At 36.0% G+C, this 13,152-nt stretch overlaps 1 protein-coding gene across 4 annotated transcripts in view; it reads left to right on the plus strand.

The window, feature by feature from the left end:
- Positions 1-13,152, plus strand: part of LOC139817491 (uncharacterized) — a 221,300-nt gene that overhangs the window by 55,744 nt on the left and 152,404 nt on the right. Inside the window, exons 2-3 of one of the 4 annotated variants that reach the window (XM_071785630.1) lie at positions 2,121-2,293; positions 2,451-2,506. The exons of the other annotated variants lie outside the window; for them this stretch is intronic. The gene's annotated coding sequence lies outside the window, so the exon portion shown is untranslated. The remainder of the gene's footprint in view (positions 1-2,120; positions 2,294-2,450; positions 2,507-13,152) is intronic. 4 annotated transcript variants of the gene reach the window in all.

A 13,152-nucleotide genomic window follows, 5' to 3' on the forward strand; every position in this document is an offset into this window, starting at 1 on the left:
CGGGCACAATTTAATTCTATTTTATATTGTGATGATGTAAATACACCGAAAATAAGTGTGGTTTGAACACTTTTAATGTCATTCTCTTAATTACCTCCGCTTGTATTAATTACTTAAATCCGACCGCGGAAATGAAATTTCACGAATGCACGTGTAATTACTTAACTACTGCGTTAAATTAACACAGGGCTATACGGTGCGAAACTATGTACGAGATATAATGTGCTTTCGAACTTACCGGAGTTAAAGAGAAATTCGTCGTTCGCAGTGTTTAATCAATTTTGGAGGAAAACGCGTCTGTCTACGGACTGTCCATTAACGAATTGTCGCAGATCGATCCGATATTTCCAGTTAATTAAAAGTGCATTTGGGACATTGAATTTGCAGTTTAACGGAACGCGAGATTTAATGCGCGTATAGTTACGGTCCGAGCTTCGGACGAGCTTCAAATTCTCGATGAAAAATGGAGATAAAAGAAATGTAATCGTTTTATTACAATCAACGAAACTATTTAAATCTTGTTGCGGAAAACATATTTTTCGAGTTCCACGCAGAATGCAGAAACATTCGTTCGTTTATTTCAGCATTGCGTCAATTAATCCGAAAAAGAATCGCACTTGCAACGAAAGGAGTGTCATCACTGATATAAAATATAACAATATTAATTGTTTGTCATCGCTATAATTTTCTTTCTATCGTACTACGCATATTGATTTTTATTAAAGAATTAAAATAAAAAATTATGCTAAACACATGTATATATCTATGTAATTAATGAAAAATATATTTATATACATAAAACATCGGATAAAAGTAATAACAATAATTTAATTTTGATAAATTGTTAAATATAATATAAACTCTTTCAATTATATTTTACATTAAATTTGAATTGTAATTTTTCATAACGAAGATAAATTTTATCTTTGAAATGTTAGATATCAATACGCGATAATAATCGCGCGTCTATCGAAATTAATTTATCACAAGATCCACAAGGAACAGAATATTTAGCATATATTAATCTTACAACGTTAAATATTTTGAATTAGCAACGAATTTGCGGCCGCGCGAAGCTCGGTGTTTTTTTGTGTGCGGCGCGGCGTCGTACGTCGTAGCGGCGCTCTTGTATGTCGCCGCGCGAATACCGCGAATCACGATCGTTCGTCTTCCGCGTCTTCGTCATTCGTACGACGATACTCGAGTCGGAAGGTAGCATCGCGAGCCGCTCCGCGTAGGTATAGGTATCTCCGAAATGTCATTCTCTCTCGAAACGCATTCGCGATAATATCACGAGAAAAAGTTACTACGGACAGTTATCAGGCCGCACGCGATTTGTTTTTAACGCATTACATATTTCCTCGCGCTAACGAGCTGATACACAATGCTCCGAATGCTCGGTACTCGCTTGCGATGTTACAATATGCATACGCGTGGCTCTTATTGTGATTACGAGCGATAATGACGCTTAGATTCGAGTATATTTTGCATCGCGGTTGGAGTTTTGTTTCGCGGATCCAAATGTGTATAATATACCTATCATTTTCGGATCGAGAGAACCTGACCTAACCTAACGCGAAATAATACGTGAATTGCCGCATTGAATAATCGAACGGAAATTGATACTCCATCGTTTAACAGTTAATTTGAGATACTAGGGATAGAATATTCGATATACGTTTATTTCAGTTGGCGCACGTATATAGGTATTTCGTTATATATTTCGTAGCGGTAACGAATTGACGAAGTACGAAGTTTTTACAGCGCGCTGTTGTTCGCACTGAAGTTATTTGCGCTTCGAGTTTTAAGCCGGGAGGCCGGGAGGCAACAGTCGTGAGCCGCTCTGTGCCTTATTAACATTATCTCTCGAAATGCGATAAATTTCAGAAGAAAACGCAATTCCTTATTATTAACGATTATTAATTTCTATGATCAACGATCTTTAAGCGTCTTGAAGCGATGGTCGTTTACAAGTTTTTTTCCGAACGATCGATTGCGTCTTTACTTAATTAACCATTAAACATCGACTCAGCTTTTTTATCGCGTTGCATCGGTACCACATATCGAAATGTTGTGCTTGTTGAGCAATATCGTAACTTTGTACTCTTTTCTTTCAATAGATCGCAATAAAATAGAGTGCGCACGATCAATTTCGAGAGTGCCGTGCAAGACATCGCAATTGTAATTAGTTACGCGATCATGTTTTCACGAGTGAGTGTTGTGAATTCAACGACGAAATCTGAGAGGAGGTGGAGGCCTAGGAGGCATCGGGCGACAGCGGAGCAACCATGAGGTAAGTAACTCATTTATTATTTTGTTTCCTATTCTCTTTATCCTACCCGGTATTAATTATTTATAATTATTTTGTATACGCGCAATTATATTATTCTTTGAAATATTAATTATTCAGAGCATTGCTATAATTTGAATTTATATTTTGTATTTTACAGATCGAAAAACGTGATTTCAACGTAACCGCAACTCCGCTGCTACACATCGTGTATCGGTGAGTTACAAGTGTTTTACTTAAAAAATGAGATAATAGATTTTTGAAAATTATATTAGATGTATCTATATAATATGTATGTAGGATAATTGAGTAAAAGTGTTGCATTTAAATATAATATTTCATAGATCTATTGTCTTGAGATGAATGGGCTAAGACTGATTAGTACTCATGTCTAATCGTGGAAAATAAAAATCATCTGTTATTACACATATCACTGTGCATATGCATAGAAATTCAAAATTCAGAATAAAACTCATTATATACTCGCAATCTAAAATAAAAATCAGAAATATTTCAGATCAAGTAAGCTTGGCAAAAAGTGATAATAGAATAATTTTTGCAAAAAAAAAATCTCGAAAATTAATAAATATATTATCTCTTATACTTTTTAATAAGTTCTCGATATAGGCTCAAAATATTTCTCTGTATTTTCTAAGGTTTTCAGGTAACATAATTATGAACATTATGAAGATGTATTACATTAATAATATTATTTAAGTAATTTTAATATCAATTAAGTAATTAAATTTTTGGATTTGTTTTTAGATAAATGGTAAAAAATAAAGAAGAAATATAGTAAAATAAAAAAAAACTAAAATATATTGATGTTTTTAGAATATATATTTACTTTCACTTTAATTTCTTCATGATGTTCATAACATATAGGCTACGAAGATCGAATTATGAAAAATTGGAGCAAGATTTTTATGTACATGTTGTATATAAAATAAAAATAAATTAATAAGATAATTAAAGATAAATGAATACAGAAAGAAAGGTAGGAAATATTTTACAGTTACGTAACATATTTTAAATACTTTATTTGAAATTAAATATGCGCTGGTAATTATTAATTATATTTATTCTTATATAGTGCGCCAATTTTTTATTTTTACTTTTTATAGCCTATTCATCTGTAGTTATTAACAATTTTATATCGCTTAGTATAAGTAAAATAAAGAGATGATATGAGATATATTAGATCTCATAGATATACCACGGTATAAAATTTTCTCAGTGTATTCCTTTAGTGTATATCTTTAGAGTATTTTAATACTAATAAATTACGCCAGTCATGTTAAAATATTCGGTATATTTTGGAAATATTCTCAATAATAATTTTTGTGATTTACTTTAATTTTTAATCTATATATGTATTATATGTGCGATATATTGAAAAAAATCGCAACAACCTTTGGTTGGCAGCAGTCGGGAGTAAAAACAATAATAATTAATTTTGTTACATTTAATATTTCTATTGATGATATTTAATATCATCTATTGTGGTAATACCACTTACTACAATGTTGACTCTTCTGGATTGATTGATACGATACTAGAATAAGTAAGCAAAGACTTCTGCATCCGGCGTGAAATTCGAAAAGTGCAATTATCATCTCTACATTATAGAATATTTTTGACGATTGAGAAAATATGATAATTCTCTTATCTTAATTATTCATCGAAGATTTTTGTTAATAGTTAGGACTGCAAACGCGCGCATTAAATCCCGCTTTATTAAACCATTTTGATATTCCAAATTTTTAACAACATAATATCGTATAACTAATATAAGTAATTAATATACTAATTAACATAAATAATAAAAAAAGAAAATTGCATATTGATTACGGTTCAATACGAGCCAAGTACAGGAACATGTTATGAGTCGAGTTTTTAATTCGACCTCGCGGGAAGACGAGTACCGTCCCGTCCTACGTTAAACGATGGCCCAATAAGAAAACGGAGAGATGCTGCAACACGGGCGAGATTACTTCTTTTCGCTAGGTAACTCCCAGATCCTCTCTCAGCTCGCGATATTCGAAAAGTTGGTAGTTCACTCTACAGTGGCGAGAGAAAATTGCTTACGCTTTTTACGGTCTTGCAAATATACCTACTCGTGGCTCGTGTTTATTCACGCTGCTAACCGGCTGTGCGATCTGTGGTAAACGATTTTTGCCGAACCTACACTCTCGCGGATTGTGAGCTTTGTAAGATCGTGAACTTTAATTTCTGTCGCGAGAAAGGTGGTTTTCTGAGAAAAAAAAGGATTAAAACCTGCGAAATATCAGAAAAAGGAAAGTGAAAAAAATTGAGGGATAAGAAAATTGTATTTTTATATAATATGCAATTTATTATTAATTTATTTAACATGCCGGAGATAAAAAATAATTACAAATAGTTTCTAACGCGGTACGTTTAATTTTTAAGAGTTGATTGTGCCATATATTTTGACATAAAAAATTATGCACCATTCGAGTCCGTGTTGAAGTGTGAGATAAATTGAAAAGTATGAGTAAATATTCCGTGTGACGCGAGAAGTAGGCTGTCCGCCTTCGAAGAACAGCAATTTTCCTTTCACGGATAAGCACTCACGTCTATTTGCTCGACAGTTATTGATGTCAGTGTCACGAACAAGCTTTTTCTCTCGATTCTCAAGTTCTATGAGAAAGTTGTGATGGTACTGCGGGCTTTATTTTATCGTTGCAGAAAAAAGAATAAATTTCAATCTCATTTGCCTAAGGTAAATGTAATGATCTAATTTATTTCAACATTTTAATTAAACTATAGTTGAATTTATATTAAACTTTTATTAAACTCTCTCTTATTAAATTCGTGTATATTTTTAATATATCGGAACGACTAGAAATATACACAAATGGATACCATATTCTGTCGTAAATTATATTTCATTATGAACAGTAATTGTATGATTAATACTCTACAATAGGGGTTTAGCTTTACGATAAATTGCGAAAATTATGTATCTAAATTCTAAATGAATGGAAATAACTTGCCTTAAATATTTCTCGACAGCACTTATTTTATTGTAACCCATTTCTAAAAATTTACTGTTAGTAATAATCATCAGCAAATTTAATTCGCGGATTTTTAAACATTAATTTCCAATATTTTCCCGTGATGCTCGTATAATGATACATTTACGAATTTAGTACGATACTTTTTTACGTTTTCCGTTTAATGGATCCCCGTAAATCGCGCACTGCCCAGGGAAACTCGTCATAATGTTCCCGACGGAAATTCGAACGGTCCTCATCGTCGCGGGGAGACGCTTATTAGAGTTGCGTTAATTGAACGAAAGTCCGTTTCGAAAGTCGGTCTTTGAAAGTTTACCTGTAACTTCAACATTCTAACTTATTTCTATCGAATTTTACACGGGCCTGTAAGCAGCCACTAAACTTTTTCCTCAGTATATAGCGTATACTCAACACCACGCTTTTCTCGTGTATTTCTCTTTTTTCTGAATTTTGCTGATAAACGCCAGAAACTTCAAGGATTTTGTCTGCCAGAAATAGGGTATAGGGATTTGCCCTGAGTGGATCATAATTTTCCGTCCTACCGGTCCTCGACTCACTGCCTCCGAGCAGATTCCGCCTTTCCGTCCGACATTTTCTACTTCTTGCCACTCCGACGTCGGCCATAGATCGACATAACAAGCTTTGTGGATTTAAAGGTCTTAAGAAATGCCGCATGACAACTGCGAGAAGCGCCGATGCAATGGAATTCATCGGAAATCGATATTTATGGATAGTTTACCACAACCTGCCGTGGAAATCCAACCTTTTCGCAATCTCGAACCTAAATAGACACTTCCAACTAGCTTTTCGTTACTTTTTTCTTTCTTCCATTTAACAATTTCTCGCGTTCCAACTTCAGCATACAATTGACAGACTTTTTTATATACGCACTGCATTAATAGAATTTTTGTGCGCGCGAAATTTGCGGTGAAAATGGAATACAAATGGAATGTACGCGCGCGAGCAGTTTTCACAAAGGGCACCATCGGAAACGGTATCGCACAATTTCTTTTCTCTTTTATTGGAATAACTGTTACGCGGAACTCACTACAAAACATCGCGGCGAAAATTCCATTGGACGTTATTCCACAACTCAAACGTCGATCACGCCTCTATCAAACACTGTATTACAAAACACGAATACCAACATTACGACGGAAAAAAATATCGTCGAGTAACAAAATAGAATTATTTGTGGCTCATCATCCTTTAAACAAAATTATAATGTAGCTTCTGCGTACGATCTCGAATAATAATACGTTTCTGTATGAAGGTCTAGTAAATCGTATCGTAACAAATAAATTAAAAACTATTGGAAATGGAAGACTATAACGTGAATCATTATCCAGATCAGCTTTACATTTTCTTCGGAATTTTTTAAAAGAAAAATTGATTCCAGACCATCGCGGACCAAACATCTCGAAATCCACGCAAATCAAAGATTTCCGATTTTTATCGGTATTACGGTTTTATGGTAACGTTACGGATATTGCCTGGGATATCGCGGAACCATAAAACTGAAGTAAATTCCTTGTCAGTGTAGAACATGGAGTATTTTCCTAGTTATACTAGTTGAAACAAACTTTTGTCTATAGCTAACAAAATACCTCGTATCCATTAACATTTCGAAGTTCGAAATAAACTTGGAAATCGATAAAATGACATTCGAGTACAGACGCTAATTGGCTAAGGTCCACATTTAGAGTCATGTATATTTCTGTTAAAGAATTTATACTGTTGTAGGTGTTTGTGTATCAAAACTTGTTAAAAAACTCTCTTGCTCGTTTGCTTGCATGCAAACTCATCCGCATGCCGGCCAGTTACATAATATTCTAAATTTTATAGTTTATAAAAATTGTTTCTTTAACGATTCAATAAATCGCACTTAATTTTGGAACATAAAAGTCTTAACGCGAAAGATTAACTATCTAAAAAGAAAGCTGTATTTTCAAAGCAGTATACAATTGTGCAGATTCCAGCTTGGAAGTAGCGCCGGAGGATGAATATAGTTGAAAGCATAGGAAGGGAGAGTGGCAGGAGATGAAAAAAAGGTAGATCAGTCTTGGCATGTCCTGTGAACGCATATTGCGAGTGTATTTTCTCTTGCCGCTCCAGTTTCTTCCTTCAAACGCATTCTCAACAAAACTCATTGTCTGCAGGTATCCCCTCGCTACTTAAACGTTCATTTAAATATCACCGCGGCGTCATAATTGCGCAAAAACTAGTTCGTTTTAATCACGCGAAATTAAATGCGCGGCTGAGAAGAACGCTTCAATTATCTGCTTTTCATGGCTACTGATACAAAGAATTATATACCCGCCGCAAATTCCATTAATATTTATAATCTTCTATTTTTTATATCTTTTATATCATAAAAATTCATTACTTTATTAAAATACGTCTCTGCTTCGTCGTTAGTATTATTAACATCGTAAACGCCGCTACCGCTTATCGTTCATATATTTTCCTTTGTATTCTGAAAAATGGAAATTATAAATTATAAGGATCGCAAAAATGTTAATGTATTTTTAGACAAAGATTCGCGAAAAGAATATGATATTATAGTATATGTAAGTCTAAAAATTACTTTATATATTTTATATTTGATATCCAAAGATTTGATATAAATAAAGATATCGCGGCGGGCCAAATACAATATTATTTTGATATTTCCAAGAATTACTTATTTAACATTGCATATTATACTATTCGCGAATTCAAAAAGCATATCGAACGCGTTATTAGGAAACTGTATTTCGTTTGGCGTTCTCTATCATGGATTACTTCGACACTCGAGAGAATCATTGGATAAGTAGCGCTCTTCACGAGACTCCTCGAAGAGCTGCCTTTAAGTCTCGCAGTAGCACTCAAAGCAAAGAGATTCGTCGAGTCCTTCCACGTGGAAGAGCGCCATTCTTTCTCTTCATCAACCTCGCGGTCCTTTCTGTCCATTTGCCACCCAGCCATTTTCACTTTTGAAAATACGAAAGCAACCATAATGTAGATGGCCATTCGGGTATCGGATCGTGTACAAAAGAGTGATGAAAGGCGTCTGGTACTTGAAGGGACAAGAAAGGGAAGATGCGCTGGAAGGAATTGCGGCGGACAGTTTGGCATGGGACCACCATATGACCTCGTTGTATATCTCCGTGAAAACTCTGAAAGACCTCCGTTGACGGTGGTTGGCCCTCGAAGGACTTTCTATGGCATGGAAAGGAAAGTTATTGAAAGAAATCGGAAAATGCGGCGACAAATATTTCAGTTAATATCAGTGAAAATCACGGTAAACGTAACGAAATACCTATACGTTAAAAAAGAACGCTTTTAAATCGGAAATCGGAATGTATATTAAGGTGTAATATAAAAATGCACAATTGTATACATATATTTCCCTCGTTTTAACGAATATCCCGATTAATTGACGTATTAAAATAAAAGCAAAAATGAGAAATTATCAGAGAATGAAAATGTAGAAGTACTTCACAGAGAAATAACACGAGCGCGGAGCATTGAGTTTTTGTTGAAGTGGCAGAGAGAATAATTTTTGTACAATGACGTGGTTAATATATAGATAGATGCCTCGTTCTATATTAATTTTTTAATCAATATTTTTCATTATGTCTTTCCGTCGTGAGCGCACTTAAAAGAGCCCGCCGTGATTGAATCGCAAACAGAGCGCTAAGGGCGAAATACCGTGACGAAATGATTCGATTATAAGGAGGACAAATTAGGAAATGCAAAGCGGTCGCCGCAATGTAGATCACTCGCCATTGAGCAAAGAAGTAAATTTGTCGCGGCGGAATGAACGGAAAACGCCACGGAGTTAGCCGCACCCGTCGCTAAGTCAAATCGTTTTCCGATATTGCCGAAGCCCCCGACTGATAATTAGGAGTTTCCTTTAATTGAGGCGATTCAATCGGCCCCTTACCCCGCCCCCCTCCGCCACCCGATCATCAGGGATTTTTAATCTCCCCCAGGGTCTCCCCTTCGATTCGGTCAAGATGGCGCGGCCTATATTTGCATGTATAATTTCTTTCGTATGAGAATTCCCCGCAATTTATATTACTCTCGACGCATTATTTATACTATTCGAGGTCGTAAAGACGGGTACTACGCGTTGTGTTGTAACATAGGGGAATAGTTTACAATTAGAATTAATTTGTATCAGTTTAACTATCTGATAACATACATATTATAAGCGTTATTAATCGTAGCCTTTGATGAAGCGTAACCGCGTGAATATTGGATGTACAGTTCTCCCGATTGCGTCAAGAAGGATCGTTGTAATTATAATTTTTATAAAAGTGCATATTTTTTATCTCGCCTAATTTACATGCTGACACCGTAATCGCGCTGTCGAGAATTCTAATCAGCGATGCGGAAAGAGAAATTTCTTCTGGCGAGATGTTTTATTTTTCTCGTAGAATAAAAGCCACGCGGTCGTAATGGCGCCGTCGCATAAAATAGCCGCGATTTAAGAGTGGCGTAAATCAAAATAACACATCCCCGAAACATTTCTCATCGCCCGTGCGCGCCGATGCGTATGCGTCGCGCGGCCGCGAATACAAACGTAATGCGGAATGAAACCGGGGATTTTTCTTGGGGTATTTTAAATCCTCCATCTGTTACGCAGCTAAACGCGATACACGTGAATGAGAGTAATTCTCTTTTGATTATATTCATTGTTCTACGTTACTATGATTGTTCTACGTATTACATCCGGATAAACCGAATATCCTCTAATTTCATTTTGCAATTTCGAACGCGAGGAATTCAATTCCAGATGCAAAGCCGGGAAATTGCGAAATTGAGGAAAGAAGTTTCGCTTATGCGAATCCGAAACAATCCAGCAGTAAATACATGCGCTGTACATTTGTGTTCCTTTAATGCCACCCGGATGTGCAATAACGTCTGAGACATTGTGCGGCCGTAGTTTATTTCAACCGTAATAAATGGCGTACGATTCCGTGGATGCAGTTACAGATGCAAGATGTACTGCAAAACTTAAATTGTATCGCGTCCGTATCCGATTAGAATGACTGTTGTTTCTGCTTCTTATCGCGCGAAAGATAGCGACGCAAAACTTGCAAATATATTTGACGATAAATTAAGCAAAATTGAATTTCCGTGTTAGGAACAGTTTAAATTGATCTGCATTGGATATTATTTTTTCGGAAAATACATATTAAATTAAATGCAATCTTCTTATTACAAATACAATGCATTTATTGTTTATTCGAGTAATTCACGTGAGTGTGTTATTATTTATTAATTATAATTATACATAAAAAGAGCGTTTTATACGCATAAGTAGATGAACGAATATTGAATCGCCAAAATTAATTAAGAATGAATGCATAAAGAGAATACATAATTACAGAAGCGAGTTCCATGATAGAGCTTAAATGTGAAAGGAAACATACACACGTACAACGTACCTATCGTTGCCACGTACTTCCTGCGGCATGCATGTATAATTGCCGAAACTTTTTTTATGTTTTTTTTTTTCAATATTCGAACCACAACCTTACTATCGGATTGCCCGGGATTCGAGCAACGCTTGCTGCGAATCTGGCGCGAATCAACATCGCGGAAACAGCACCCATTTTCGCGGAATCCATTTTACTCAGACAGCATTTCGCTTGTTGCTCCGACACGGTTTGATGGAAGAAAACTGCGTTTTTTTGAAACGGAATAAAATCGCGATTTGAAGTAATGAGTATAGAATACAACTGTGATCATTTTCCCATGTATTTGTTGCAGATTTAGTACTTTATTTTGTGGTCTTCTAGCCGAACGAATGAATGCTCGAAGAGCAGACACATAGAACAAGATCATTTAGAATTATAATTAACATTAGCATTAGCAAACGTTAAAAATATATTGTACGACATTCTTCAAATTATATCTGTAATTGGGAATATTACTTGCTATATTAGTAATTTGTTAGTAATATTACCTATATGCCTTTTGTTAGATTTTTTAAAATTAAATTGTTGGTCGGAAAAAGATTAATTTACCCGGCGAAATGTCATATTTTATATATCAATACGTTCGTTACGTGTAATGAATGAAGTACCATCGAATGGAAAAAGTCCGATATTCCAATGCCAGAAATATTCCTGTCAGTATCAACCGAATTGCAATATTCATTCGAGTAGAGAATATTTTAATCTATCACGCGTTATTTTTACAAAGGTCGTTCACCGTTCGTTTGATTATATTATATTTATAACCTTGCCAGATAGATAATACGCGAACTGGGAACGTTTGATTTGATTAAAAGTTATTTACCGTATTATATTAATGCAATAATAGAACGGCGAGATTATCGGTATTTTATCGTATTGGCAATATAAAGAAAAAAGGATGGATCGATTAAAAAATATTTTATTCCAAGCGGGATAAACTAACTGCTTAAACAAACATCGCTGTAATTGCTGTAATAGATTTTTTTATTCCCGCTTTATCGCAGTGTATACTTTATGCAATACAGCAAACAGTGATGTTTACTTTTTACTAATTTACTATTTCGCCATAATCAATTAATTCCGCGATAAATAAAAGCGCGATGCCGGAATGAGGTAACATTTCTGTCAGGATTTCTATTACTCTCATGGAGCTCCATGAATAAATTATCGTTATAAATAATTAAAGCCCCTTCCACCGCGATGCATTAACGATTTATGGCAACGTATGTAAAAGTATTTTAGAGTAAAACCGCATGCAATGTCCCGCATTTGTTTACACGCAAGTTATTTCGGAGATGTTGTCGCGCACGTCGATTTAAAACATCATGCCGTGGATTCGATGGAATACAGATTTTACCGCTATTGGCGGCAATATCGGATCGATATAGGGCGGAATTTAGGCGGCGCGGGCGCGGCGCCTTACGATATAAGACGCTTTCGAATGCCATTTCCCTCGATCGCTGCGAATCGTCGACTAGCTCTCGAGAGTCTCACGCCGGTACTCACCGAAACATCTTGGCAGTAGACTTTTCGAAATGGAATTTTGCCACGAGGCCCCCTATATCTCATCCGCTCTCCATGTAGCGCGTCTAGCGCTACGAAAAATACTCGGGCCGGCCTTTGTATGTTTTGCCCGAGCTTTGAAACCCTCGAGGAGCGAAACGAGATTCTTGCTCCCGCGCGCCTACACATGCACGCGTGTATCCGACCGTGCGCTAATCTCAGCTCGGGGAAAACGACTCGGATCGTGAAAGCCGACCGCCTACGTTACGAGCTTTATAAGCTTCTCGAGTATCGGGCGGTGCCACTTTTTTTCTGGCTCTCCCGCGCGACTTCCGCTTCCCCTGCGGCAAGTATCGAAAATATATAGACGGTCATGTTAGCATTACACATACGCTTTATTTATAATATCAAAGAATCTCCCGCAATCTTATTATATAATGTATTGTGCGCTTCGATTTGATGCACTTGTATTTGAAATCAATATCTCTGTGATCTTTGTGTATACACTGTGCCTTTGCGGATCGGTTCAAAGCCAAAATGGCTATTATGCACATAACATCTGACCAAACAGACAGTAAGCAATTTCAGCTGGTCAATATGGAAACATCATCTTCGGCATACGGAAACTTTCCGCGAGTAGAGATATTCGATCAACTTGGAGGATCAGCGAGGATAATGCCCGTTAATCCTTCGAGATGAGATGAAACGGGAGACGAAGTCCGGCGAAACTGGAAACGTAACCGGAAGTTCTCTATCTTGTTCGCGCATGGACAGAAACAAGTCCGATAATCTACGCGGAGTGATATAGTTTGCACGGGGACATTAAAGGTGTACGATAACAATGAAACAA

The sequence above is a fragment of the Temnothorax longispinosus genome, chromosome 8, assembly GCF_030848805.1.
Source record: "Temnothorax longispinosus isolate EJ_2023e chromosome 8, Tlon_JGU_v1, whole genome shotgun sequence".
Lineage (NCBI taxonomy): Eukaryota > Metazoa > Arthropoda > Insecta > Hymenoptera > Formicidae > Temnothorax > Temnothorax longispinosus.